General features: G+C 37.5%; 1 long non-coding RNA gene across 2 annotated transcripts; it reads left to right on the top strand.

Moving 5' to 3' along the window:
* On the top strand, positions 1-27776 carry LOC108893116 (uncharacterized). Of its 2 annotated transcripts, XR_001962610.2 has the most exons (4): positions 1-203; positions 1290-1418; positions 18723-18864; positions 19406-19780. It is a non-coding gene; the product is annotated as an uncharacterized LOC108893116 (long non-coding RNA). The 2 variants fall into 2 exon arrangements; XR_001962613.1 differs by lacking the exons at positions 18723-18864; positions 19406-19780 and adding an exon at positions 27650-27776.

Here is a 27776-nt window from a genome sequence, read left to right as displayed (position 1 = left end):
GAAGTAGGAAGAAGAAGAAGAAGAAGAAGAAGACGACGACGACTGCTCACCTGTCCCGTAGAGGTGGGTTTGAGGGGGTGGTGACAATAAGACCTCCAAGTTAAGCTGTCGGCAGTCCAGTAAAGTCACACGTGTGTCTGTAGAGAAATAATTTTCCAATAACTTGGACTTACCCGGTCAGGACGTGTGGTACCGCAAAAAAGGTAAATGCTCGCTTCACTGGTGTAAAATTGATACAGCGTTTTTTAAGCTAATTGCAGTTAGCAGTGTGTGTCTTTGGCATAGCTGTTACTTGGTTAGCAGCAAACAAACAAGTCTTGTGTCAGAGATATGGTAGTTTGTACCAGTTATTGCCTCAGTAATGCTAGAGATATGGTAAACAGAACTTCTCTCGATATGAAATTGAGGTCCTGAATTTGATAGGCTACTTCATCGAATAAGGTAGCTAACGGTCCTGTTAGCATGTTAGCATACTGTACGTTTGTTACCCAAGGCAGTGGTGGAATGTAATTAGCTTACTCGGCTACATTTACTTAAGTAGCTACTGTGTTTAAGTAAGAAACTAATTCGAGGTACTTGTACTTGCTTGTGTGTATCTATTTTATACAACTACTCCACTACATTACAGATGGAAATATCTGCTTTTTTTCACTTAAACACATTTGTATTTGCTAGTTATGTTTTCACATAAGAGATGAGCTGAAAAATGCACTGTCAATGAGCTGAAAACAGAGATGTTTATCTTAACTCATGGAAAGTTGACTTTTAGAGATATGTTGTTCAGAGACCACTTTTCTGCATAAGGAGTAGCCTAATTTCAATTACATTTTGCAGATAGCATAGTTTTTCTGTAATTAAGATTTTGAGTGCAGGACTTATGGAATATTTTCACAATCTTCTTTCTTTTCATTACTTGTGAAGTGTACAGTGGATTGTTCCTCAGGTTGCTAGATATAGGTATCACCAAAGCTGAGCAAAGTTTTCACGAGGATACATGCAAACAATGTTTTAAAGCATGTAAGTAATTAAGTAGAGGCTGTGTAGATGTCACATATATGTTAAACCCTTATCTTACTATTGAATTTCTCTGGCTCGTTAAGAGTTGATATGATTCAGGTGGTCAATAGATGGAAACTTGCTCCACTTAGTAACTGATTAATGAAAAGACATCCTTTGTTGTTTATGGACTTGGTGCATTTTAATACAGTGTGTGGTGCTATATGACATCACTGCAGGATCTCAAGGATGTGTTGCATAGCTGATTTGTGTGTTTGTGTTCCCCTACTCAGAAGACCAAGAACCTCTCCCTGAACCCTGGGAGCAATGGATGTCTCCCGCCATTTGTCACCTGTTCGGCTATCTTTCCATTGGTGAAGTGGCCCACAGATCCTCACAGTGACCTTCCATCAGCTTTTGAGGTACTAACACAATGCATGTGAAATTTTATTTGGTAGTTTGTGTTCCCAAGCAGCAATACGACTTTTTCACAGTCGACATTTTGGTATTTCATGGTAGGAAAACCGCAGGTATAAATAATACAATTTTTAAGGTTGAATTACTACTAGCTGCCTCAGTTTCAGGGTCCTGGTATTGTACATGCTGGCTCACTGTTGCACGTCATGTCTTAATGCAGCACTTGAATAGAACAGAGCCCCATATAGATGTTATCAGTAACACCTGTGCTTTTTCTAAGACAAGTCAAAATGTCGGCTGTGAAAAAAGGCTGTGATGTGTTTTGTGTTTAAGGCATAGACTTAGATTTACGTAGGTATATCCAACTTTAAAGAAACTTAAAATATGTCGATGTTGGATTGTGATCAAAAAGGTTGTAACCTTTCAAGAGAGGCTGAGGGTTTGATGCTTAAAAATAGATTTTGGGAGCTGTATCACTTTAAATTGTGTATGTATTTATATTATATTTATATTAACAATGGATAACATGGCTTCTTGTCAAAAGATGTTGCTCGTGTTGATGGACCCATAGAGGATTATCACTTGACTATTGTTCAGTCAGCTTTACAGTGGTTTATAGTGACTTTGAAGTTATTGTTTTGGTTTTATAGCCTGCAACTTAGTACTTTTGGCACTCACCACTCTCATCACTATCATTTTCAGTTAAAGAAAACTTAGATAAACTTACTGTACTGTAACCAGCACCAAACAGCAAACAGAAAAAAGGAGTGACTAGCTGTTGGACAGTGAAGTGTTTACCAGAGCTAGATCTTCCAAGAGTTGATGGAGACCAAAACTGAGCTAAGAGGAGAGTGATTTTTGGTCTTAACTGGATACAACACATCTCCAAATCAATGTTGCTCATGTTGTGTAGTAGTAGCCAAATGGTTGCTGACAAGTTTACCACATCAACATAATGGGTGTCGATACAACAATATGTCAGTGTTGAGGTCATAGCTTGTTTCTGCGTCTCCCCCGTAGCCATGAATCAGTTACTGGAGGTTTAAATAGTAAGAGTTAAATACAGCAGGGCTTCACTGTACACACAGTGCTGTGGTGTATGAGTAATCATAAGCTGCCAACCAAGTTCTGCTCCGGTATGTACAGCGTGTCTTTATCTTAAATGTATCTTACTATTGTTGACTGTAATCAAAGTCAAAGAGGGTAACAAGAAACAATGGGCAAAGTCTCAGTGAGGAACACACAGAAGGTTCTCCTTGGCAGGTATCAAGAATGGTTTAAGAGCGAGAAAATATCTAACATAAGAACAAAAGATTCTAACAATGTTTGCTCCCCTATACCTTTGCTAACATGGCCTGAGTATGGGGAAAGGTCAGAGAGGTGGCATTATACTTTTATGATGATCATTTATTTATTTTTTTCAAGTAAATCCAATCAGAATGCCTGGGAGCTACCCAGATTGCAAACAGGGATAATTAGCATCACTGGGAGAGGTGGTGTCTCCTTGTACTCTGGCCTCCACTTGCTTTTATCTGTAGAAGAGGTGAGGTGGTGGAGAAGCTAAATATTGATGGAGCTGCCCATACTCAGAGAAACTCAAACAACACTGTCCAGCTTTGTGAAAGGCTGTGTTTCGATGTTGGACTCTCTTCTCACATACACTAAAGATGACAAACTGCAATCATTTTTACTTCTTTTTGCCTCTCTTGCCAATAAATGCTTAACTTATAATTACACTCATGCTCAAATTGATTTTTATCAAACAAAAAACACTTTGTTTATCTTGGGATGCTTTCAGATCTGTAGATTGGTTCCCTTGGTCCAGTGCTGTAAGGACCCACAGGGGAAAATCTAAATGAAGTTCATTCTGTTGACTGGCAGGAAGTTGTACTGCACATCACTGTGTGGATGTAAGCATTAGTGGAGACTGTAACTTGACCTCCCCCTCTTAGAAATAATGAAGAACAGTGAAAAAGAGAGGCCAGAAATGATATTTGTCATGCCATAAAATGGGGTCATTTATGTCAGTCAGACCTTGGTTGCTTCTGTTATGTTTAAAGATGTTGGTTTCTAGATTAAGATTGTGGTTATATAAAGATGACAGTCTGATTTCTGATTCTTCTGTAGGCGTATTTACATTAAATTAGTTTTCATGCACTGACTTTCTTATCCTCATATTAAATCAAGAGTATTATGCTGTGTCTGCTCAGGTTTACACCAGGGATTGTTGCAGACATCCCTTGTGTGTTCAAACTCACCACCTCTGGAATGTCTCCCCTGTCATTCCCCAAAAGAATTCAGTTGCATACTAATTAAATTGTGTTTTTACAGTACATCTTAGCAGGATGTACTGCTAAGAAAAAATGACTTGGGAATTATATATAGAATTATCTGTCCAAATAATCCATCCCCAAGTCTCTTGTTACAGTAGGTAGCCTGGAAGTTGTCAACACACACCATTTCAAGGGTACATTAGTTTGCAGTAGTACACTCTCAAGACTTAATTTATTACCAAGCAAGCCAGGCTGAGAAGCATTTTTTTGTTGACCACCTCTGTTTTAAAGTTTCACATCTATTGCACCTGACTACATTAAACAAGGATGTTTCATTGTAGTCACAAGTATTCTCCATTTCACCTGTAACCACACTCAGCAGTAATGTCAGGGTGTACTGATCACATCTGCATCAATTCAGCAAGGTAAGAGATTCAGTCACTGGTTATTGGCAAAAATATTATTCATGGTGCTGCGTTAGTCTCTGTCATTTTACAGCAGCCTCAAACTGCAGCCTCCAAAATGATCATATGATTAAATCAACACCGCTGACCAGACTGTGTTAGCTTCATTGCTCCCATAAAAACAAGGGTGAAGAAACAGGGCTGCTCTGTCTTGCTCTTTCATGACCTGTTTCTTTTACAGTTAGGTGACTCTGAGGCAATACTATGGTTCTGTAAATTGTTGTAATATGCCTTATTGCTATCCCTTTGTTGCTATTTGTACAATGAAAAAGTCTAATGCTTAGATTGACAACATTAGGTTTGAAACAGGACAGAGTTTGTAAATTATGCTTTGATTAACCATATGCAGAGGCCTGATGTGCTCTATAAAAAGCGCCTATTGTAATGTATGTCCTCTCTGATTGTGTTGCAGTACATAGATGCTCATCATAACGCCTATTAGGCCCTCAGGGCATTTCTAAAGGCACCCAGATCAGCAATATTGATTAGAGATAGTCTCTGTGAGCACTAGAGGTCAATCTGAATTGGTGAAATCTGTTTGCCTCTATTTTGATTATTACCGCTTGTAACAGAAAATACTGAAACTGAAAAAAGGACAGCAGATGTAAATGGACAAACTGGGGGACTGTTTCATCCTCCAAACAATGATTGATGGTCATCCAAATGAAGGCAACTGGCAAGTGAAATTCAGTCCTTCTTCTGTCTACTGGGGAATGGTATTGTCCTGTTTTTGCTCAAGACATTCTTTGTATACCTTGGGGTATGCTGAATAATTAATAGTGCCCTAATGACAACTGTAGTCCCAGATATAAGAACGACCTTAAAAACATTGATCTTTTTTTGATGTTGCATAGTACTTTGAACTATAAATCTGTTTACCCTATTGACCCTGGCAGACTGATCTTGAGCCAGCATTTGAGATGAAAATCCAAACTGTTGACACAGCGTGTCACAGTGAAGGTTTTTTCCCCCCTAGCTCCTGTTAGTTATAACTTCATTAATCAATATTTGTATAAAAGGTGCTGCATGTTATGTGAAAGAAGTTGCTCATAGCAATGAACCAGCTCTTTAGGTTTACGGTATGGAAATTTTAGACTCTTGTAGGCCATTGTTTTTTTTTTTTTACACAGCCTACTCATTACTCTAAGGTTCAGTAGGCAGCTGTTTTGTATCGGAAAAAAAAGATATTCACTAACAACTCAGTATCAAGAAGCAGACAAAAATTAAGTAGTTGATGACGAAAGTTGAGCAATAATTGGCCATAAAATCCAAATGTTTGTAGGTTCGCTAAGTAAGCTACATAGCAGCAGTAGACTGGATAAAAGACCTGAGCAGAGAACAGACCAGTGAAAATGTATAAGGACATAACTGTATGCTTTTACATTTGCCATATCAACTTTTTAAGGTATGTAATATGTCAGAGCTGTGTGTGTGTGTGTGCGTGTGTGTGTGCAAGGGCAGCTTTTTTTTTTTGGAGATCTTCTGCACTGTAATGAACAAAAATCAAGTAATGCAGCTTTAAGCGCCTATAGACATTTTTTTTGTGCCGCACACAGAATCACAATAATTTTTAATGCTATTGGGTTCTTTGGCTTTTCCCGTGCTGCCGTTAGAAACACCTACATATCCCCTGAGCTGGAGAAAAATTATTAGATATATTAGACAGATGTGTACAATAGTGGTTAACAAACTGAATAGAAGAACTTTTGTATGCTGGTTTGAGCCTCTGTTATGTGATATTAGTCAGTAGTAACATATATAGATAATGCTGGAGATTTTGAAAATGTTTCATGGTGAGGTTTAAAGTTTTATATGAAATATTAAGAAATTAAAGAATATACAAACTATCAGACAACAGTAGTGTCTGTTGGCAAAACAATTCATACGTGTTGGTCTCTTCGTATCTTTTGTCTTATGAAGGCAAATATTAAGTATGATGCAGTTCAGTATTGTTAAATAGTATATGTGCATCTGCTGTGAATATACAGCATACATGCAGAGTGTCTGTGAAAGGTTAGGAGGAAGCTACAGGGAGATGTCTGTTGCTTTGCCTCCCTCTAAATGGAGGTGACAGCAGTCAAACATGGTGACCTTGCAAAGGGGACCAGTGACAGGCTTGCCTGTGACTGAAGGAACATTTCTGGAGGCACCCTGCAAGGCTTTTTGGTTTGAGGGCCTATCATCAAGGGAGCCTGCATGGCGGGAGTAAGAGTGACTTTTTTTATTCTTTTAGTTTTTATGTGCTGCCAATGGCACCAGATCAACAGACTCACTTCAACCATGTAACCCTACAACTAGCTTTTACTGTCCAGGCTTTGATGGGCATCGGTGAATACTTGCTTGTGAAGGAAGTGTATATTGATATGATAAAACATATTTAATCCTGGAGGTGTACAGTGTATTGATTTTGGAAAGTTGTACTACATAAAAGTAACATAAGGTATGTTAAAAGAAATATGAAAGCTGGCAGATGAGGAAGTACTCTAAGTTTGAGTTCTTTTATTCATCCTTGGATCAGTGATTATTCACAAGATTATACACAGTCGATACTTCAAAAATGACTTCAAATTCATAAAATGCTAAATTTATACAGGTTGGGAAAAGCATGTAGAAGACTGTCAAGGTTTTTAAAGGTTTACTTAGCAAAAGTAATGGATGAGATATGTCAGTTTCACAGTTTATAAGCCCTCTGTGTCCCTGGAGGGGTGCCGTAGCCTCTGGCCATTCTCTCCTTACCTTAGGCATCATCTGGAAAAAAACTGATGCTTCTAGTTATTCTGCATCCCTGCATCTGTCTAAAAATAATTGGTCAGGAACCTTCTCTCCAAAAAGGGGCCATAAAAGAGTAATAGCTTGCAGCAAAAACACATATGTCTGACAGATCATATTTGAAACTAACAATGTATAGACCTACACTATGTGCACTATAAACCTCATACCTAGTTTAAACAAAGTTTCCTTTACTTTATCAACACCACTTAAGAGAAAACTGGGTTGATATAGTTGAGCATACTAAGCTTTGCAGTGTGGATTCTTAGCAGACAGTTTTGGTCAAGACAGCACCCATTAAATAAGTAGCCATTCATCTCAGAGTAAAAAGCAGAGTTACTATAATTGAATGTTAAAATGAAACAGCATTCTCCCTGTTCCTGTGTTTAAAGGTGGAATATGTCTAATTATTTTATATAACAGTAGCCTCTAATTTTGTACATTTTGTTACATTTCTCTGCAGATCCTGTGAGGGTTTTGTTAAAGTAGTTAGTGGATTAGTTGAGCTACTGTGTTCCTACTTTTGACTGGGTCTCTTGAACTTTGATGCCTCATAAACATATTGTACATTTGATGTGCACAGCCTTGCTCTGCAAAGAGACAAAGGATCAAAACAGAGTGAAATTTCCATTTGAATTGCTGGTCCCACTAAATGGGAATGCTAAGATAATTTAAATCTTCCAGTACTTGAATAAAAATGTTCTTTTGCTGTTTGTATCTGCCATTTAGGGTTATGGAGGACACCTTGTTAAAACCATGTCCAGATAACTGTTTTCTCACATGGAGCATCTCTTTCTCACCACCATGTGTCATGTCTGCAAACATCAACAATAGATATTTCTATTCAGTCACATAGAACATATCACGAAAGGATACTGTTTCTTCGCATTTCAAATGAAAATATATTGAAAATACATATTTATTTACTTACAATTCATTGTTGGAGGGGACATGAAATGCATTCAGTGGATTGGGCCTGAATCTTCACTCTGTAGCCAACCACTAATAACGTGGCATATCTACATTTGCCATTCTTTTTGGCCATGTCTAATCCGGCAGAAGAAAGGCTCCTGTGCTCAAGTACTGGAGGGAAAACAATACCATTGGGCTTTGCTCTACCTGTAAGCTCACAGATGAGACAGAAACAGAGAAAAATTAAGGGTAAAAAATCATTATTCTCTGAATGAGATGTCTTGGGTTTGATCAGAGTGTGAATCAAAGCCCAACTCTTAGACTACTTAAACATTCACTTTTAAAATTCCAACCTGATTGTACTTTTATGGAAATTTCTTGCCATCAGTGGCTGCATTCTCTCCTATCTCCAGGTCCTCTTGTATCCCTGTAGATATCTGACTCTGCCCTTCATTAGAATTCTCTTGGTAAGAAAGCAGGAGAAATGAGGAGAAGATGTAAATTCAGTCGAAAAGAAAAGGTTTAGATCTTTTCCTTTTTTGTCCAGGGAATAGACAAAAAAGAAAAATCATGGATACAGCGCATCATCGAGTCAAACCTGACACCAGGGCAGAAGATTTAAGAATTTCATTAAGGATATGTTACAATGCATCACAATCACTGTCATCATCATCACAAAAATTATCCGGTATCTGCATAGTATTTTTTTAATACATGACTTGAAACCAGATGGGCCACACCATGACATATGTTCTGGCCTACTCAAGAGTTAATAATGTTAACATTCTCCAGCAGACAGTGATCTGAAATTGCTGATTTTAAAGAGAAAGTGTTTGTTAGAATTACACTGGCAAGATACATACATGTGTGAGGTGTTATTTCATTCATTGATAAAATATTGGTACTGAGTTTTTGAACTAGAAATTTCAATATTACTAACAGGATTTACATATGTGATGTTTATTGACAGATTAATTAGTTTTAGACAGGTGACTGTTTTTTGGAGACACTAACCAAAAGTCAGGTTGAAGTGGCATCTGCCATAACCACGATTTCAGAAAATCCCTCTCTAAGCAAACAGGCTTTATTTTTGCAAGCACATATTCATGCAGATTGTGTCACATGAAACACTGAAACTGTGTGCCTGCCTGTGTTTGCTGAGTTTTACCTGCTGATTTTTTAAAATTAATTTTTAAGTATCTGAAGGCTTTAGTAAATAACGAAGGAGCCAAATAAATTCAAGCTTGTTCAGCTGCTGTCCTGCCATACGCTCATGAGTATTGTTACAGCGCTCACAGCTCCAGTGCCACAATCAATGAAGTTATGAGTGTAAATTGGTGAAACTAGACTTGATATCTAAACAACACTTTGGCCCATTGCTGCGCCTATGCAAGTGTTGATAGTTGCACTAATTATGTGTTCCACCAGGCAGACATAAGACGACAACCGAAAGTCACAGCTTAGACATGTCTAGCTTAGACATCTTGTTAACCTTTGTTGCATGTAAATTACAACATCAACATATTTATATCAGTACTACTAAACAGATGCTGCTATTACTTTCCTTAAATTACTTTTCATGAAGTGCGAATGTGTGAGTTTATGAGTAAGTAATTGGAAGTTCCAGAAGTGATTTTATATTTGAAAAGCCTATATTTTATATTTTTTCTCAGTAGTTTTTGCTTACTGTCAGTAGCCTGTGCTGTTTTCCATTTTTGCTGTCCAGGGCCACACAAACTGGATTTATATGCCCGCTGAGCATTTTGATTGTTTAAGAACTGTTTAACTGGCTCATGCTGCAATAGATGGTGAAAGAACTGTTGCAGTAGAGACTGCAGTACAGCTGTTATATACTTACATAGCATTCCTACAATGGCAGTTAATATATTTATTTTTAATATCTTTAATGTTGCTGTGGTTTTTTACCACCGGTGATATCAGAGGAGGAAGGCAGGATAAGGACTCGTCTGGCACACATAAAAACGTGAAAATAACACTGGCCTTCATGAACTGACGGCTGCTGTCAGCTCCACACTGACTGAATGCTGGACAGTTTTCACTAAGCTGATATGGCTTTTAATGCTTTTGATTTCTATATAGATAAAGTGTCAGGTCACTGAATAAATATAGGTCTAATTGACAAAATGCCAAGATTTAAAATAATGACTGACTCATCCTCTTGATTATATATCACATACATAAGTATATCACATTCTGATCATCATATATTTATCAATGTATGATTAGTTTAGACGGTTTATGTAGTTCTCTAAACTTGTGTAAGTAAAGGTCAGATACCAGAGAAACAATTAATTTGGAGCAGAGACATTATCAGCACAAATAACCACATATTAATTATTACACTTTTAATTCTAGTTAAACTCAACAAATAAGTTCAGTTTTCTGCTTGATTAAGACCAATCTACGGTTATGTCTGTTGCTCTAAAACACTGTAAGCGAATTGTTGTTTCTCTACTTAGCTGTACACTTAATATGCGCCAAAAATAAACACAATGAACAGAGAGTGCTTAAGTCAATAATTAGCTTGGACAGATTTAATGAGAATGATCCCAAATTTTACCATTTGTTAAATTAAATTCTTCTTATTATTGTTATAATTTCTGATATTTTCAGATGGGAAGCATAGAACCATTTTCTTTATGTTTTGGATATGTGATGGCCATGTTGTACCCAAGCTGGCCACACAGGAGCATCCTCAAATCTGAAGGGAGACGCAGTCACATCTCCATTCTGGTGATGAGATTGTTAGAAATTAACAAACCTTTCAAGTGAAAAGTTCTTTGAATGGCTGCCTGCCATGATGGACACAGAAAAAATGTAGGCTATAATAATTCCTGTCTGACCAGGGAAATGGCATCAAGGCCGATGCAAGTCACATGGCAGCCAACCAGCACTTCTTCTCATTATTAAGAAGCCATGCACTGGCTCCCAGATGCTAATCAGTCTCCCAGAGACCTCAGCGCTGTGTGGTTAGTACAGATTTACAGCTCTTCTCAGCCCTCCACTTTTATTAAAGATGATCTTTCACACAGAAGGAAAGGGATGTTCTCCAGACAAATGTTAAAATGCAATGCAAAGTTTCAGGCATGAAAGGCGAAAACTGTAGGATTATTCCACAGCTATTCCAGGGAGGATGAAAAAGGAGGAAGGAATGTGGAACAAAAACATCAAAGGGCCATAGAAGAAGGGGTAAAAAGGGAGAAAAGCTGTGAAATATTTAGTATGAGGTCCCAACAGGTGGTCAAGAGTGCAATGCAAGGCTATGGTTTCATTACTATGAATAATAGATGACGCTTGTCCTTATGAAATTAGTAATTTGTTTTCTCCTAATTGAAAAAGAAAAGCAATTAATATACAATAACAAAAAAATACAGCTCAAAATTTGATTATCAAAAGATGTAATTAAATGAGAATTAGGCTGTAGGAAGTAAATGCAGAAATCAGTGCTATAAAAATATTAAAAACTCTTAAATTCCATCGCTTGCATCTGGTTGTGAGAAAGTCTGACCTATGGTTTTATAAAAGTTGCTTGAAATTTTGTATAAATTGAGAACAACAGATGTGTTAAGTTCTGGTGGCCAAACCCTCTTCACTGAACATTCAAAGGTCATTTTCCATAAAGAATTCAAACTGTATGTCTTCAAGATGTGAAAATAAAATTTTTATATTGACTTACAGTATCTGTGAGAAACCATTTCAAGCCTGATAGTACACACATATTGCAGTGTACACGACTATATATTTGTTCATCATGTGTACACATTCTGAAAATCGGTGGTGCTTCAGTAGCAAACACTGGTAGAATAATGCACAAGTGAGCCATGCTTGATTTCTAAAATGCAAGCAATTTGAATAGTGTCTGAATACTGTTTAAGAAATATTGTGCGTCTGATTTTGGGAACAGAATGGATAAATTTTAAACTGATGATGGGACTGGACGCTGCAAGGACTAGAGTGTTTCTGTGAATACACTTGAATATGATTATGCTCCCTGTCATCTGTGTACATCTCATTAACTGTGTATTTGTGTGTTTTTTTTTTTTAAATCAGTGTTTTACATGATGACATTTGATGATCATGACATTTTATGACATTTACTTTGACAGATTAAGATTTTTATGGTGAACTGATCAGAAGAGGCCACTTTTTAGTGGTATGATTTTAGTATTCAGCGACAGAAGATTAGCAAAACTCTTTTATTGCAGTGGGCGTACACATTTAGGAACAATCCCACCACCTTTCATTTGATTTCTTGAAATTATCAGATGCAACTCTAAATTATTATTATATATAATAATATAGTCTTATGTATAGTAGACTGATAATTTAGTCTTATAAGTTAAAAGTCAAACAAGGTACTTTACAATAATGTATGAGAGAAAATCATTGGCTTTAATAACTGTCCAACCTTTCTCTTGATAAAATACTTCAGGGGTTAATGCATTGATATTCAAAATTGTTAGTAGTTAATTTAATTTCAGTTTCTCATCAGCTAATGACTTAAACACCATTAGTTATTTAGATATAAGAATTTCTCCACAGCCTGTTTATTTTTGTGCTAAGTCCAGACCAGGCTATTATTCAAATATATTTTGTCAGATCTGTAGCACATTTTTGAGGATTCAAAGGCTCGACATAATTTTTTAACAATGCCCCATTGAAACAAGGCCAGATTTGGGTATCGGAGTCATCCCTTAATATCAGCTCCAGTTATCAGCAAGTCTGTTCAACAGTTGCTCTCTTTCTGTTATGTGGATGTTAGTGTCAGTGCTTAATACTGCCATATTTGCCCAGACAATAGACTATGAACTTTGGCAGGATGTAGAAAAACAGTGGTCTCAGTTGGGAAGCTTTGTGATGACTGAGGAAGTGCATTGAGCTAAAACCACATACTTGCTTGAGAAATAATAATACTTTAAAATCATGATAGTTGTGTACTGTTTGGAGCTATTTATCAGTGTTTTCAAGTAATCTGAAGTTAAAGTACGCAAACACTTCTCCTCATTGTGTTGTGCTCCATTTTAAAATTAGCATTGCTTGTGGCGAAAGCCACAGGGTGTCTCAGTTTGAAGCTGTCGTATTTGCTTCTTCTCTTTTTTATCCTTCCTCACCCACCGTGCTTTACTATACATCTTTATATAGAACTAGATTGCCTTAACATCACTTCCTTCCTGGTCTCTCATCTACAGGCCATTTTGTTAGCAGTTTAGTCCCCCAGACAGACGGTACAGTATTTTATACTGTAAAGACAGACTCTCTTTTAACATTTAATCTGCATGAAACTAACAGTAAATTATGGACGACAAGTAACAGCAGCACATCAGTGATCTTTTAAGACAAGCCTTTTAAGTTTTGTCGGTCTTTCACAAGGGCAGATCTCCACAGATGAACCTTGTATCTCTAAGATTATTAATACAACCCTTAGGGAGAACAAACTGCAAGTCTAGCAACTACTTTATTAATCTCTCCTTAAATTAAGGAGCAGTGGTGGGCATCCTTTTCCTGTGGTTTTCCTTCTGCAGGTTTTACACACAGTAGAAGCCTGCATAGGTTCATAAACCCAAATGTCCCGTGGCGATTATTAGACGCACTAACGACAATGCAATTAAGACCCTCGCCTAACTAAAAACAACTGAGTATGCAAAAAAGTAAACTGTGCAGGAGTGTTTTTATTTGCCTTAATTCATAGACAGGTCCTGAGTCTGCCTTACAGGTAAGTTTGAATTTCATTTGGCTCTGCTCTCTCTTAACAAACGAGATGAAGAAAAGGGCTTAATTAACATATATTTACAAATTATACTATTCAAACTAATTTAGTTTCTGCAAAATGAATCTCAATTACAAAGGAAATTGAAATGGAGCATTAAAATGGATGAGTGTTGTTTTATGAGAGAGTCTTTTGCATCACTGATCTTTTATTAAAGTTATTCAGTAGCCTTTTGCAGGATTTGAATGAACAGTGCTTATAGAAGATCACACGATGGAGTGTTTCCAAATTATGTATGAATTCATACTCGGCATGCAGCATTCATGGAAAAAAAAATACCACTGGGAAATTCTGAAAGCGGTCACTTTATTAATCTGATACTTTTTGACCATTTGCAAGCAAGGTATCACACTAAATTAGCTACAGGATTATAATTGATTTAACATTTTCACGTGGAAGAGAGAAAATCTATTCAGTGTCTGAATTACTGTATTTTACAAAAAATCACCAAATTAAATTTCTGGTCCAAACAATATGTCTGTATTAATTATTCTATTAAATTAGATTTTATTCACGTAGTTGCTATAAGATAATAAACACCTTAGCATCATTCTGATGCAAAGGGTCTATACTTCCATATGTTAAGTTATTTTATTTACACACTCTTGCACACTAACTTAAATCACATCAGTGAAATAGCGTTTTGAATTTAATATTTAAACATATATAAAAGAAGCTCAACTAAGTTCCACTTTCAGAGTTTTAGTCCTTTTAATTTTTTATTTAGTGGCTCTTTCATGAAATACCTTTTGTATCACATCTATTCTTAATCATAAGTGCTCCTAAGTGACAGCAGCAACACAAATTAAAAGATGATTAAAACCTTAATCCTGTGTCATAAAATATTGGTAATATTGCTGATTAATATTTTGATGTGTATTGACATTTATTTCTTAATAGTTCCAACATTAAAATTGCACACAGTGTCCACAGAGTATGACTGAGATGTAGTTGTAACCACAAGCCCCATGATTTTCCACAATATACAAAATTATACATCTTCACAGTGAGCACCCTCAGAGCGACACAATTATGAAGCCGTCACAGCAGATAGCAGCCTCACAGTTATTTTTGTTCTACATATTTCTCCCACATTCCACTTATTATTATTCATTTCAACAATGAATATACATATCATGATTTGATAATGCGGCCGTAAAGAAAGATTTTCTTTCCCAACCATAAAGCAAACCATTTGTTCGCGAGTTCCATTTTTTTGTTCCTTTGACTCTGTCATACACAATTTATTATTTATCCCAGTCTTCTGTATTACAAATGGTCTCAGGATTAGGACAAATCAGGGCTCTCCTAACTATCAGGAGGGAAATGGATTCCTGAACAATATGTGTCAACGTAGAAATTGGCAAAGGAGTGACAGTGGCCCTGGAGAGGGGCCAAACAATGCCTGTAAGTCACAGGAGGAAATCACACTGTTCCACTTGAGACAAACACAATTTCATATTAATGAATAATTGAGAAAGTTTAGAACTGGGTTGGGATAAATGTGCGTGAGCGTTACATGTATCTGTGTCACAGTAATACTCGGATTGTTTCCAGCAGCGCAGCCGTATAGAGCAGGGTGTCTTTTGTGAGATTAAGTGGATTGATCACATAAGGTCATGAAAAGACAGGTACTGGGAAATGTTTTGCATACTTTCCTCAAGAATCTAAATTTTGAATTGCATTCCAGGTTCAGACTGTGTGATTTCACAAAAACGTTGAAGTTTAGGATTTATTTCAATCAATCAAATTCAATCAAATAATTTACATTACCTGTATTTCAAATTCATTTAGATACAACTGTCATTTTATTTAATTGGCTGTAACATGTCTTATCCGATATTATCCTACATGTATTTACGGCTCATCAGCATGAACTTACTGTGCTGGTGCTTGTTAACCTGTGCCTCGGTAACAAGGCCAGGGCTCGTTTGTTACATGAGAAGAGAGGGAGGAGAGAGGAGGGGGTGGTCGACTTAGAGCACAGTGCCTTGACTGGAGACGAGGACGCTCCATACTGCACCCCCATCCATGCTAATGATCCGAGCTCTGCACATAATTAAAGCCTTGGTACCCCTCTCCTGTGAAACGTAAGGGGGGATTCATGTACGTCTCCCAATGTAGCTAGAGGAGGTTTGGAAAACTTCTGAACATCTATGGTCCATTATGTATAATTTCAAAACACATCCCAAGTATGAGGAAAAGAAACTTTTCATTTTTAATGACAAAATCATGAATTATTCTATTTATTGTATACACTCACTCTTTCAAAGGTAGCTGGTCCATAAAAGGTGAAACTGAAACAGGAAAGTCTTTTTGCCGTTAAGTAGGACTTACGGTAGCAAACGACACCTGTTGAGCGCCTTGGAAATAAGCAGAAGCTAAGTGAGTGCAACATTAAAGGGAAATATTTTAGTTTTAACATTTTTCCTGCTTTTCTTTTGTTTTACTTATGATTTCTCCACTCCATTCTCCACCATTTTATATAAATCCAGAAAGATGAGGATAAAGTAATGTGGCACAAACAAAACACAGTAACTGCTGGTCCCACACTACACAGGAATGATCCGAACACTGCTTACTAATTTAGAAACTAAGATTTAGGCTCAGTTAATTTTTGATATTTCATAAAAGTATCCTTAAAAATCAAAAAGTGCATCTGTAATGAATTAAATAAACAAAACAAAACAATATGATTCTCAAGTTTCCATTAAAAAAGGCTAAAATTCATCCATGTGTTCTTGGACATTTTAGACAGACAATGTAGAGGTTTGCCGATACTTATGCTTTTCATGCAGTTGAGAGATGTTGTAATATTGTGTTATTTGATGTCTGAGAATTTCAGCCATGTTTCTAGTTTTAATTACAATATTACTAGTTGTTGCATATCCTGGGACTGAACTGTGTGCTTGTGGCTTGTGAGACGGTTGCGTTTATAAACCAATAATGATTATCTTTTATACATGATTCATTAGTATGTCCTAAGGAAGCGCTGCTTTTTTATTCCTAACAGGCTGACTTGACTGCTCAGTATGTGACTGCGCTGTGCATTAAAAGTCGGAAAACTCTTGCCCCCTTTATTTTCTTCTGGTTTTAAGGAAAGGAGATACGAGTATGCCTTGCACTTTAATTGTTATCCATTACGTATGCCAAATCTTGTTTGTTATTCAACGGTAATGAACTACACAAATTAGAAGCAATGCACTCTTGATTGGTGGGACAATTTCATCTTGTGTGCATCTGTGATGCACAGTGTAGTGTTCACAGTTAGCCAATAGGTGTCCCTGCAAACCATATAAACACTGCTCAGTGCTGGTCCTGCCTGCAGCATGGCACTGTTGTAACTGCAAACATAACAATCATCACCATCTCTTTAACTATTCTAGAACCAGAGGCCACAGTGACAAAAATATTGGTAATTAGAGAGTAATTTAACTTTTTCTATATGTTCCTTGACTTTTTATTGTATTTGTTAAACCTATTAACTCAATCTAAGACCTTTTTTTATGATTTCTGCATAGATATCTTTGGATTGAATTATTAAATGATCAAATATACATATAGATCATGAACACAATTTTATCACATTTCTTAAGAGATGAAATGAAAATGTTTATTTATTGCATACATTTACATGACATGACAGTGATTCTGAACTGTGAAACAAATATGGATGCTCACAAGAATTCACAGTTTTCAGCATAGAAAGTAAAATAAAAGGCTTGTCACTCCAAAAAACAAAAAGTGGTGGTAACTTCTTGGGTTGCTTCACTCATAATTACCCAGACTAACTTTACAGACAGACATTAGCTGAGTTCAGATACTCATAAAATAAAACTCTTCAGTGTAAATGTTCTAGCAACTATATTATGAGTACACAAAGTGATTTTCCTATACATTGAAAACCGCTCCTGATAGTGTCATTTGATGACAGCAGAGATTATATTACAAACCTAAGCATGCTACAAATCTCATCTGTCAGTTATAATACCCGATTTGCCCGTCAGTTAACAGTCCCCTGAGCTAACGCCTCCATCAGGCTCTCCTCATTACAATTTACTGTTCCCAGCAACTGGAATGAGCTGCAAAGCAATACTGAAGTGGACATTTTTATGTCAACAGCTCCATGCTTTTACTGATGTTCTCACTGATAATTGCTTTTTGCCTCCAAAGCCAGCAATAACCCAGCAATAACTGAAACCTGATGTTCCTCTATGCGCTGTCTCCTTTGTTCTGTGAGAGCTTTTAACTGTCTTGAGTCTGTTTTTGTCTCTGCACTGGTACATTTGGGCTGTAATTGTATTCATGTCTTATTGTCTGATATACTGACTCTGGAGTGGTTCTGCCTTGTTGGAATATTAGTTGGCTTCCCATGATTTGCCCCTCTTGCCATTGAGTGCTATATATTAAGCATATTGTTATCATGAATTTATTTTACTTATTGAGAAATTAAGCCATGCATGCTATATATGTAAATGTACATTGCTTCAATTCAGAACTCTTGCTTTTTGATACTTCCATGCTGTTACACTATTCTTCATACTGACCAACCTACTCAATCAAATAAGAGGCAAAAATATCACTATGTAAAGGTCAGATAGCCAAAATGAGTGGCTTTATTGATTCAAATTAGTTAATATAAGTTTAATGATATTTTTGTACATAAACATCCAAAGAATTAATTGTCCCTAAGTTACTGAATCATTCTTTATGCAACACATGTTCAAACACATACTGCCTACACTATATAAGCAGCCCTGGTGTACTCAAACATGTAAATGACATCTTCATATTCCCACAGGCAACCAGCGCACATGGCACATAAATAAACACAAATTAGATAACAAGGTAGCCACAACAAGGCCTTTGTAAGTCTTTGATAGCAAAGCACTATACTACAGAGGATTCTAATAGGTTGGCCTTTTTTGCCTCTTGTTGATATACCATCTGGCCCATGCAACATCTACATCCCTTTAGGCCTGCAAATAATGACTCTCCATATCCTTGCATGTAACCTGTGTGTTGCTCATTGTGCTTTAGGGGAATATGTGACACTTGACGTCCCTCCCCTATGCTTTCCTTGTCTTTACTACACCTCTACAGTTGATGTTTTTGACTATGGAGAGAGGCAGACCTTCGCTTGCAGGATAAAAGGCAGGGGTAGCGCCCCTCAATCATTCTGCCCTCCAGGAGGCGAGAGGAACGAGGGATGAGAGAGATGGGAGGCCTAGCAGGGTGCAGAGATGTAAGACACATTTAGATACAGCTTTGGCTGGTGTAAAAACTGTTGACTTTTTTCCCTTCTATCTCTTCTCTATCCTCTTTTGTTGCTTTTGGGGACAAAAGGCATGCAAATATTGGTGCAGGACCATTGAAACCACTGCTGAAAGCACATTTGAAATGTCAGGGCACTGCCTTGAAAAGTGAAACAGCCTGGAAATTGCATCTCCCACATGGTGATGTGAGTATTGTGGTAAATACGGCCACAGGTAGAGCATTCTGTCCATTTGCCAGTTATTACAAGTGCTGTGTTTTTGCATCCAAGTACAGAAAAAGAAAACCTCACTTACTAATATCTCCCATATCAGATATCAGCTGGGAAATAAGGCATGTAGAAAGGTTGGTGCATCCAAATTAACCTCTTTGCATGTAACCCTGCTTCTTTTTCATCTCTCTGCTATAGCTCATGTTTTCAGGAATTTGCTGAAACAACATCTGTATAGTCATGCTGGGGGTAGAGGGGTAACGTGGAGAGCCGTATAGTTAGAATCGTTACTCTGATCCAGACGCGAGTTACCCCTGGGGAGGCTGCAGGGCCTGGGTCAGCCATATGGTGGCAGAAGCCCCTGGAGGAGCCAGCCCAATAAGCTGGATCAGCTTCAGCACTTCCTGACCGAGGCTTGGGCCACACCACCAAGCAGGTAAATGAGGGGGGTGGTGGCAGCTACCCCTCAGCAGCAGGAACCACAGCAGCACCATTAGGAGCCTGAGGGCAGAGAAATGGAAATGGTTTCATCCATGGCATCTGCAGTGCTAAGGGAAATTAAAGTCAATGCTCTTAAAACTTACACTGAAGCTGCTGAGCCTCTCTGATAAAATACTCTTAAGTGATAACTTGTTGAATGATATGACTGCTTTTATTTTCAAAATAAAATCTGTAATGGGCAATATCTAAAATCTGCAGTTATTTTACAGAGGTAGATTATACTTAGGACAAATCTATAGTCTTGTAGATAATGAGAACATTTATAAAAAATATAAAATTGAAAAAGAAAAAAAAACATACAGAAGCTTTTTAGTGCAATGATATGATGTCAGGGCCACTGAACAGTTTTCATACAGATATACTGAATATATGTGTTACGCTGTCCTTAAGTATATTTTAAAAACAAACTTAATCAGTATGTGTCAGAAAGGACTTAAATTAAGTGTGTTTGTGTTTTGAATATGTTAATCAGAGGAATTGCATTTCTCTCATTTTTATAGAAATATACCTAACATCACTAGCCTAATAAATATGTTGTCAGTAAAAAGGCCAGCATTTTATTGAAACTTGAATAGTTATATCTGGCAACTGGTTTATGTGTCCAGTGTAACAGAACAGTAAGCCCCCAGGACTTGTGCATGGTGAGAAACACACTCCATTTGTCTGCTGGCAGGTACACGAGTCTCCACTGTCAGAGTGGACCATACCATTCTTTGGACTGAACTAGAAAGTTTGCTCCCCTGTAATACAAAGACTAGTGGTGGATGTGGTGTAACATGTCCTCAGAGATATCAACAAAATGAGACACCCAGTTTATGGTCGTGTAAGACATGGAGCTGAACACATGAAAGAATCCTGGGCTACTCAGTTAAATGTGGAGCATTTTGGAATTATGAGGAGCTAACAGCATTTCTAGATAGTTCTTAATATCTATTCATTATTTTGCTTTGTTTAGTAGATAGGTCTGCAGAGGGTAGTTTGTTTTATTTTGAGAAAATCATAGCATTTTCTCAAGGGTTCTATATAAACTAAATGTGAATTGATTTGCACAGTAATCTATATGATGAAGTATTTTGCATTGTGGCATTTCTGTGGCTCAAAATATTATGCTGAGTAGCCACATCTCCCTCAAAATGTGCTTTCCCTTCAACATTCCTGACTGCAAGGCCTTCCTGCTTTTGCTGCTCACTTGCACTTGTGTGCTTTTGAATTTTAACCAGTGGTGTCAGCTAAGAAAAAATCACAGAACATGTGTAAAGTATCTTAACCACTCATGTTTCAGATGCCAGAGTTAAACACTGAATCTTCTGAGTTTATTATATTGTTTCCATTCAGCTGAAAGAGGAAATCCAGATTTAATTGTTTTCTGCGCTGGACATACAATCACATAGAATTCTTTTCTTCATATTTCAATAGAAAACATACTGTGTGTAAAACGCACTTTTACTGCTCAATATTAGCTCCACTCAATTAAATGACAGAATACATAGTTTTTCCCAGACCTCCACAACAACATAGAAGCATTTTCTCTATTGGCAGGACAGCAACATTTGTCTGTTTTTATGTGCCTTCCAAAACCATTACAAATCATTGTTTAAAAATAAATCTGTTAAAATCTGTGCTTATGGTTTAGGCACAAAAACATCGTGTTAGGTTCATGGAAAATCATGGATTGTGTTAAAATAAGTACTTTGCTAAGGTTAGGAGAGCCTTGGCATCATGGTCGTCAATAATACACTTAAATTGATCGGGGTCACGCTTAAATAAACAATGCCGACTTTTGTTTGGAAACTGGAAAGAGTGGTCTCCTGTGTGAAAGTCCAATGTTTTGTTGACCCATCCACCCCAGCCTCCTCCCTGCGCAGTCTTTGCCACTGTATAACAACATCACCTTACTTAATCTTTTGCTCCTGTCATAATTACTGCAGCAGCTTGAGGGCTCTGTCACTAGAATGTAAACGTGCCGTTTTTGGGCACTGAAACAACTGATGCTGTTCTTCTTGGGTCTACAGTCTCCCTCAACATTGGTGGCAGCTGCTGCACCAATAAAAGTCAGATTACTTGGTGACCCATTCTTTACCACAGGAAATATATTGACAGTCATCATGATAGCTAACACCAAAATGTTTTTGTTGATGGAATTCCTTTTATGTTAAGTAACTAATTACTCTGTCATCAGCTAAGCTAGGGAGTACCAGTTTTTGCATACTTGCTAACTTAGACCATAATGCACTTGGCACGAAGAAAACCTGCCCTTCATGCCCTCCATGAGGTGCAAAACAGGCCAGAGGGTTAAAGCTCTGGGCCTTTGTGATCCTCTAGTTTGTTATTGTTGAAGGGGTTGGAGGATTTTGACTGCAGTGGACATTGGTCCTCTACCCTTACATGACGAAAGTGCCTTGAGATTTGAGATCTATGCTAGCTAAAAGTGGCTGATGGAATAGTAATGGTTATGTTTGTCAGTAATCTGTCAGTGTTCCTTGTCCTCCCATCATCATCCAACCTTGCATGTTCACATTCTACATTGGCCTCAGAGATTAAGGACTTTTAAACCTAAAATGTTTGGTGGACTACATTATAATATGCAACCTTCATCTACAAACTGACCTATTTCTAAATCTATGGTCTCAAGAAATAGGATATACATTCATTGTCATATGAAGAAATTTTCAACTTTGCTCATCATTAATCAAATAAAGCAAATTTTAGAAATACAGCCTGGGGCAGAGGAATTGGTATGCTGTGTGTCTTCAGCTTCCCCAAATTTCACGAGAATTAGTGGTAATTACACTGATAGGATTCAACTCTAACTCTAAATGCCACAATTTAAAGCAACCTATAGACATGCTATACATGCAGGTACTGTCCAGTTTATCTTAATATACAATTTTCAAATTTAACCTCAGTGTTAACTCCCACCCAGTCTTTGTTTGGCTTAGGCGAAATTCACTACTACAGCAATGCTTGATCTCTATTTTCATTCACTAATTACTATATCAAAATGATGTTACAAGCTTGACACAATAAAAGCCTATTCTCCTCCCAGTGAACAGTATAGATAGATTAGCTGCAGTTTACTGTCAAAGTCTAAAAAGAGACAACTGAGTCCTTTGAGAAAAGCATTGTTGAAAGTTTTCACTCAGTGCCAAGTTTCTGAGCCGGAGCATGTCATTTTCATTTTGTTTGGCATTTTTGAGACGTCTGAGGGAGTTGGTGTGCACTTTAAGAGATGCTGACATGTTATTGTCTGAGTGCCTTTTGGTCTTCATCTCTAATAGAGGATGGCTTGGCTTTTGTATTTATAATGCATGCTCTCTTTGAGGTTGTTACAGGTGCCACTGAGAGACTCCTTATCAGTCTCTCCTTGTTGATATTCACACCAATGTAATTGTTTTGCCTTCTTAACAATATATTCTGAGTAGTGTATGTAACATATTAGCTAATTATGGATTCTCTCAGCAGTGAGGCCTTACCCAGCCTCACCTGGTTTCTAATTAATTAGCTATGTTTATGCTAGCCATTATAACCTTGACAGCTCGTTACCTTCATCCCAGGAAAGGGTTCTTTCATGACAAATTACTAGGCTGGATGTGTGACACCTCTCTGACTTGCCTGTGGTGTCCCGTGCTGGGGACAAAAGCCCAGATGACTCTAACTGAGCTGTGTCTTGAAGATATGAGATATTCAAATGAGATGCTAACAGAGAGGGACTTTGTGATGCCGGATGTCTAATGTTAATGTTCTCATTTGAATATAAAAGAATCTTTGCCATTTTTTGTGGATCAAAAAGTGAGAATAAGAGATGTGAATCTGAGTTCTTCAGGCATGACTGACAAGACAATGGGAAAGTTTTACAGTGTTGCTGCCTTTGTCAAGCTAGTATTCAGCTAGCACTCAAACAGAAGAGATTGTATGGGTTAAATACAGGGCACTTGCTGGAGAAAAAGATTTATATCTTGTTTCAGCTATTGAAAGAAAAGCCCATGTTGGTTGATGCAGCATTGGAAAGACTGAAACATGCACACACCCAAACACAAACATACCAGAAAAATTGTATTCACTGTCTGGGACTTGTCTGATAATTTGTCTATGATGGGTCTATGATCTTCTTGATAAACAATTCACAAACTCACATTTGCGTTCAGATAACTAGTGAGCACATTTACTGGCTATTGGCAGATATTGCTGTTTTATGTGCAGAATCAATGTTACTGCCGATACATGGATTTATATTTGCTTATTTCAAGTATTTTGGTATCAACATCATATATTGGTAACAAGAGATTGCAGCACAGAAAAGGCAAAGATATGTTTGATATATTTTAGAAATGATGCTGCAGTTACACAGTTTGTCCACTAGAGAGCACTGACAAGTTCATTTTTCAGCTATAAATGTGCTCGGCACATAACTTAGTCACAATTCTGAACAAATTTCTTACCAGAAATGTTTATGTTATGTGTTGCAATTAAAAACGTGAAAATATTGTTATTAACAAACTTTATGAAAATCTCAAAAATCCAGCATTGGTCAGGCTATGATTTAATTACTACCCTCATAAATAATCAGATATAATATCAGACATAGTCTAAGTTTGTGAACAAATACCATGGTCAATCTCTGGGAGTCAGTTTAGTTCCTGCAGCCTCATATACTCAGGTTTGATGATATAGCTTATAATACTGAAGCTTTCTGCATGTCCTGAGAAAGCAATTACAGCTTACTTAGACAAATAGGCCTATTCAAGTGGGGTTCATGATTTCCCTGAACCCAACAGAATGTCCTTCAGTGAGACACAGACAATAATTCATGCTCAGAGGCTTGAGATATGCCAACAGGTCTTATCAACTATTCCTTATTCACCTCCATTGCTCAATATACTGTATTGTCAAAGGCAAATTGAGGATGTATAATTCAATAAGCAATGTACTAAAGAATTAATATATTCAAGTTAATTATGCCACCGTGTGAGGGAACTGTTGTACATCGGATTACCAAAATGATTTTTACTTTTGACCTTGGTCTCTGCGGATCAGCTTCATTATAAGGTTTTAGTTATAGCTTAACATTTTAAAACAACTGGCATGGAACGGCCCCTTTATTTACGATTCAAGGATTGATGTCCTTTGTTTAAATAAAATATGGCTGAAAGGTGGGAGTGTGAATGAATCTTTTCAACTGAGTGATTAGATGAGAAATTTATTTATTCATGTTTATGTTAGGTATTGCTATTCTTAAGACAGCTGCTCCACAGAGGAAAAGCTGCAGTGGAGATGGGAAGGAAGTGGCGTGGTGTGAAGTGCTAGAAGAAGTAATGATATCTGATCTTTTAATGAGAGGTTCTGCTTCTCTCAACCTTCACAGTGCCAATATGCAAACCACCCTGCAGGTCCTGTACCTGCTCAGAGCTGAACAACTTGTTCAGCGGAAAATGAGTGGCCTCATTGTGTATCCTCCCAACTTTGACAGCTGGGAGTCGCCTAAGGCTCATCCTGAAGCTACTACCTCGGTTTTTGAGAGCAGAGCTGCTGCAGAGAGGCTTTGGTTTTTTGCAGTATTCCATTAATAGCAATGCAATGTCAGTGACACTGTTTGTCCTGATACTGTATGCCTTTATAGTCCTGATTGACAGTATGAATGTAAAAATGAAAAAGGCACTACTGAAAAAAAGTATTAGTTATTCCTTGCTGGTCAATGGCAGTTAATAATGATGATTTAAAGAAAGAGAAAAGGTTCTTGTGAGGTTGAGGTCTGAACGTCAGCCTCAGAGGATCATAGCAACTTCTGTAAATTGCATTAACTTTTTACAATGTAGGCTAGGTTCTTTATGTCTGCTAGCCTCATCTCATTAGATTTTCCAATTATTATTCCTTTTCACTGTGTTACTACCGGGCAAAAATGCACACCCCTGACACAGTAAAAATAATTAGCTACTCCCAATAATGCAGCAGTGTGTTTGGAGCAGAGTAAGGTCTCAGGGTTTTTTTCTGGGGATCATGACACTCTGAATTACCTGAAGAATACCTGGAGCAATCTATGAACCTAATTAACTTCCCACAGAGATCAAATCTACACATCATTTTGAAATATATGGGAAATCAAAACGAGTGTTTGCCAAGGTTGTCCGTCCCTTTCGCTCCTTTTTGTCTGGCAAATGTTACTTTCCCTGGAATCTATTGCATGTAAGCAGAACTGAAGAATGACAGGCAAATGTGGTGGGAAGGACCCATTTATTCCATCAAGTAATCAATGTGCAGTTTGAATTCATTTGAATGCACTCAATCATGCCCCTAATGTTGATGGCTCACGGGTGTGAGCATCAGTTATGCAGGAGTGTTATATAGCTTTGGTTTGGACCCATTTCATCAAATATTTATGGGGTAAAAAAAGTGCATCAAAATAGGAGCGAACAGAATTACACTTAAGTTTCTCATGTGTTGAGAGCCCTTGACTTGTATTGTTCTGAATACTGAGAGTTCTTTTGTCCAGGTTTCTTTGTTTTTTGGGTTGTAGAGGGTATTGGAGGAATCAGACATGTCATGAAACTTTTTTTCTCACACTTTTTTTTGCTTATTTACTTAGATGAACTCATCAAACCCTTACTTTCATGCCATAAAAGGCTCGTCTGAATGGACATATAGTACAAAAGCAAGTGATGCAAAAAGGTGAAATAGGGGTATATCTCTCTAGCTCAATTGAGCCTGCCTTTTCTCCTCACTCTTCATCAGCCTTGCCTGCCTCGCCTTTGTCTGCCAGTGTGTTTGGCTTTTAGATGTGATGTGAGCGTAGTATTCTCTCAGACCCAGGCAGTTACTTTGTGAACAGTCGCTGCCTGCACACTGATGGTATTTCACTGCTGCATCCCCCAAGTTATATTAAATTTGCAACTGGCCCTCTTTAAGTCTTTTTCATGAGATGTATGTTTTAAAGAGTGTGTCAATTCTTAAAGATGCCCTTGGCTTTTATCAGTCGTTTTTAAGAAAGCTTTCAATAAAGAGTGAGGCGAGAACTCGATGTGGCGCTGGCCCATTTTGCTTGCATAAACTGCATATAAAATCTTAAACTCAGATCTTAAAGGCTGATACGATCTGACTTAAAACCGTCTCAACAAAGCTGGGGCTTCAATATTAATGAATTTAACTTAACATCGTTTTAACAATGATTCAATGTTTGCTCTTTTCAATTTAAAGCACTTTTCTTGTTTCTAAGCTATAACTATGCATTCCTTTTCACCGATAGCTTCAACTGCTTAGTTCCAACTGCAATTAGATATTTAAAGCCTGACTTTTCCTGTGAAGATCCCTCTTAAAGCCTTGCGAGAAATCAGCAATGCCTTTTATTTCATGCTGAAGCTGATGTACAAATAAATCCCAAGCAACCATGTTTGTTTTTAACAATCTCTAGGTTCCAGCTGTTCTGCTGACCTCTATCCCTTGTAGGGTGCCAGGGTAAAGCAGGGCCACAATTACTTCTTATTAGAGCTCTGACTCCTGATACACCTCTGCTAGGAGGGGTGAGCCATCAATTTTAGACTTGCTAAACCTCTTGCAGCAGGAGACAGGGGAGGCCAGCAAATGTGAGTTTATGTCTACGGCTGATATGATAGTAGAGTCAGTGGTAGTGTCCTGCTGAGTTCCCGCACAGATCAGAGATCACAGATCCACAGTGCTCACTCCTGAGACTGGCCTTCTGCAGTATTTACCCACTACATGGGCTCTTCGAGCTGTCATTTATACACCTAAGCACATACACACATGCAGGTGCACACACATGCAAGACAGGAATTACAGTTGGTCTTAATTATGTACATATCAGCCTGCAACAAATCAGGTCTTTTGACAGTCTTACATTAAGAAATTATTAAGTGTTTACTCAGTAGCTTGAATTAATCATGTCTTGGTTTGCATTTTTGCCAAGATGTTTTTTTTCCTTAATTGATCATGCATCTACCTTTTCTTATAAAGAGTGTATTTTTATATCAGCAGAACTAATGTGTTTAACTAAAGGTGACGTCTGAGACTGTCTGCCCATATGTGTTTATTCCAGGTGTGGTCATAGATATTTTGGATAAAGGATGAGAATGTGGCCACTTTACCTTCTGAAAACCTGCTGTCATCCCTCATGAAATACTGGTAGGTTATACAATATGCAACTCTCATACAGTGGTTTCCAA

The sequence above is a fragment of the Lates calcarifer genome, linkage group LG5 (assembly GCF_001640805.2).
Source record: "Lates calcarifer isolate ASB-BC8 linkage group LG5, TLL_Latcal_v3, whole genome shotgun sequence".
Classification (NCBI taxonomy): domain Eukaryota; kingdom Metazoa; phylum Chordata; class Actinopteri; family Centropomidae; genus Lates; species Lates calcarifer.
This window is presented reverse-complemented; position numbering and strand designations above follow the sequence as displayed.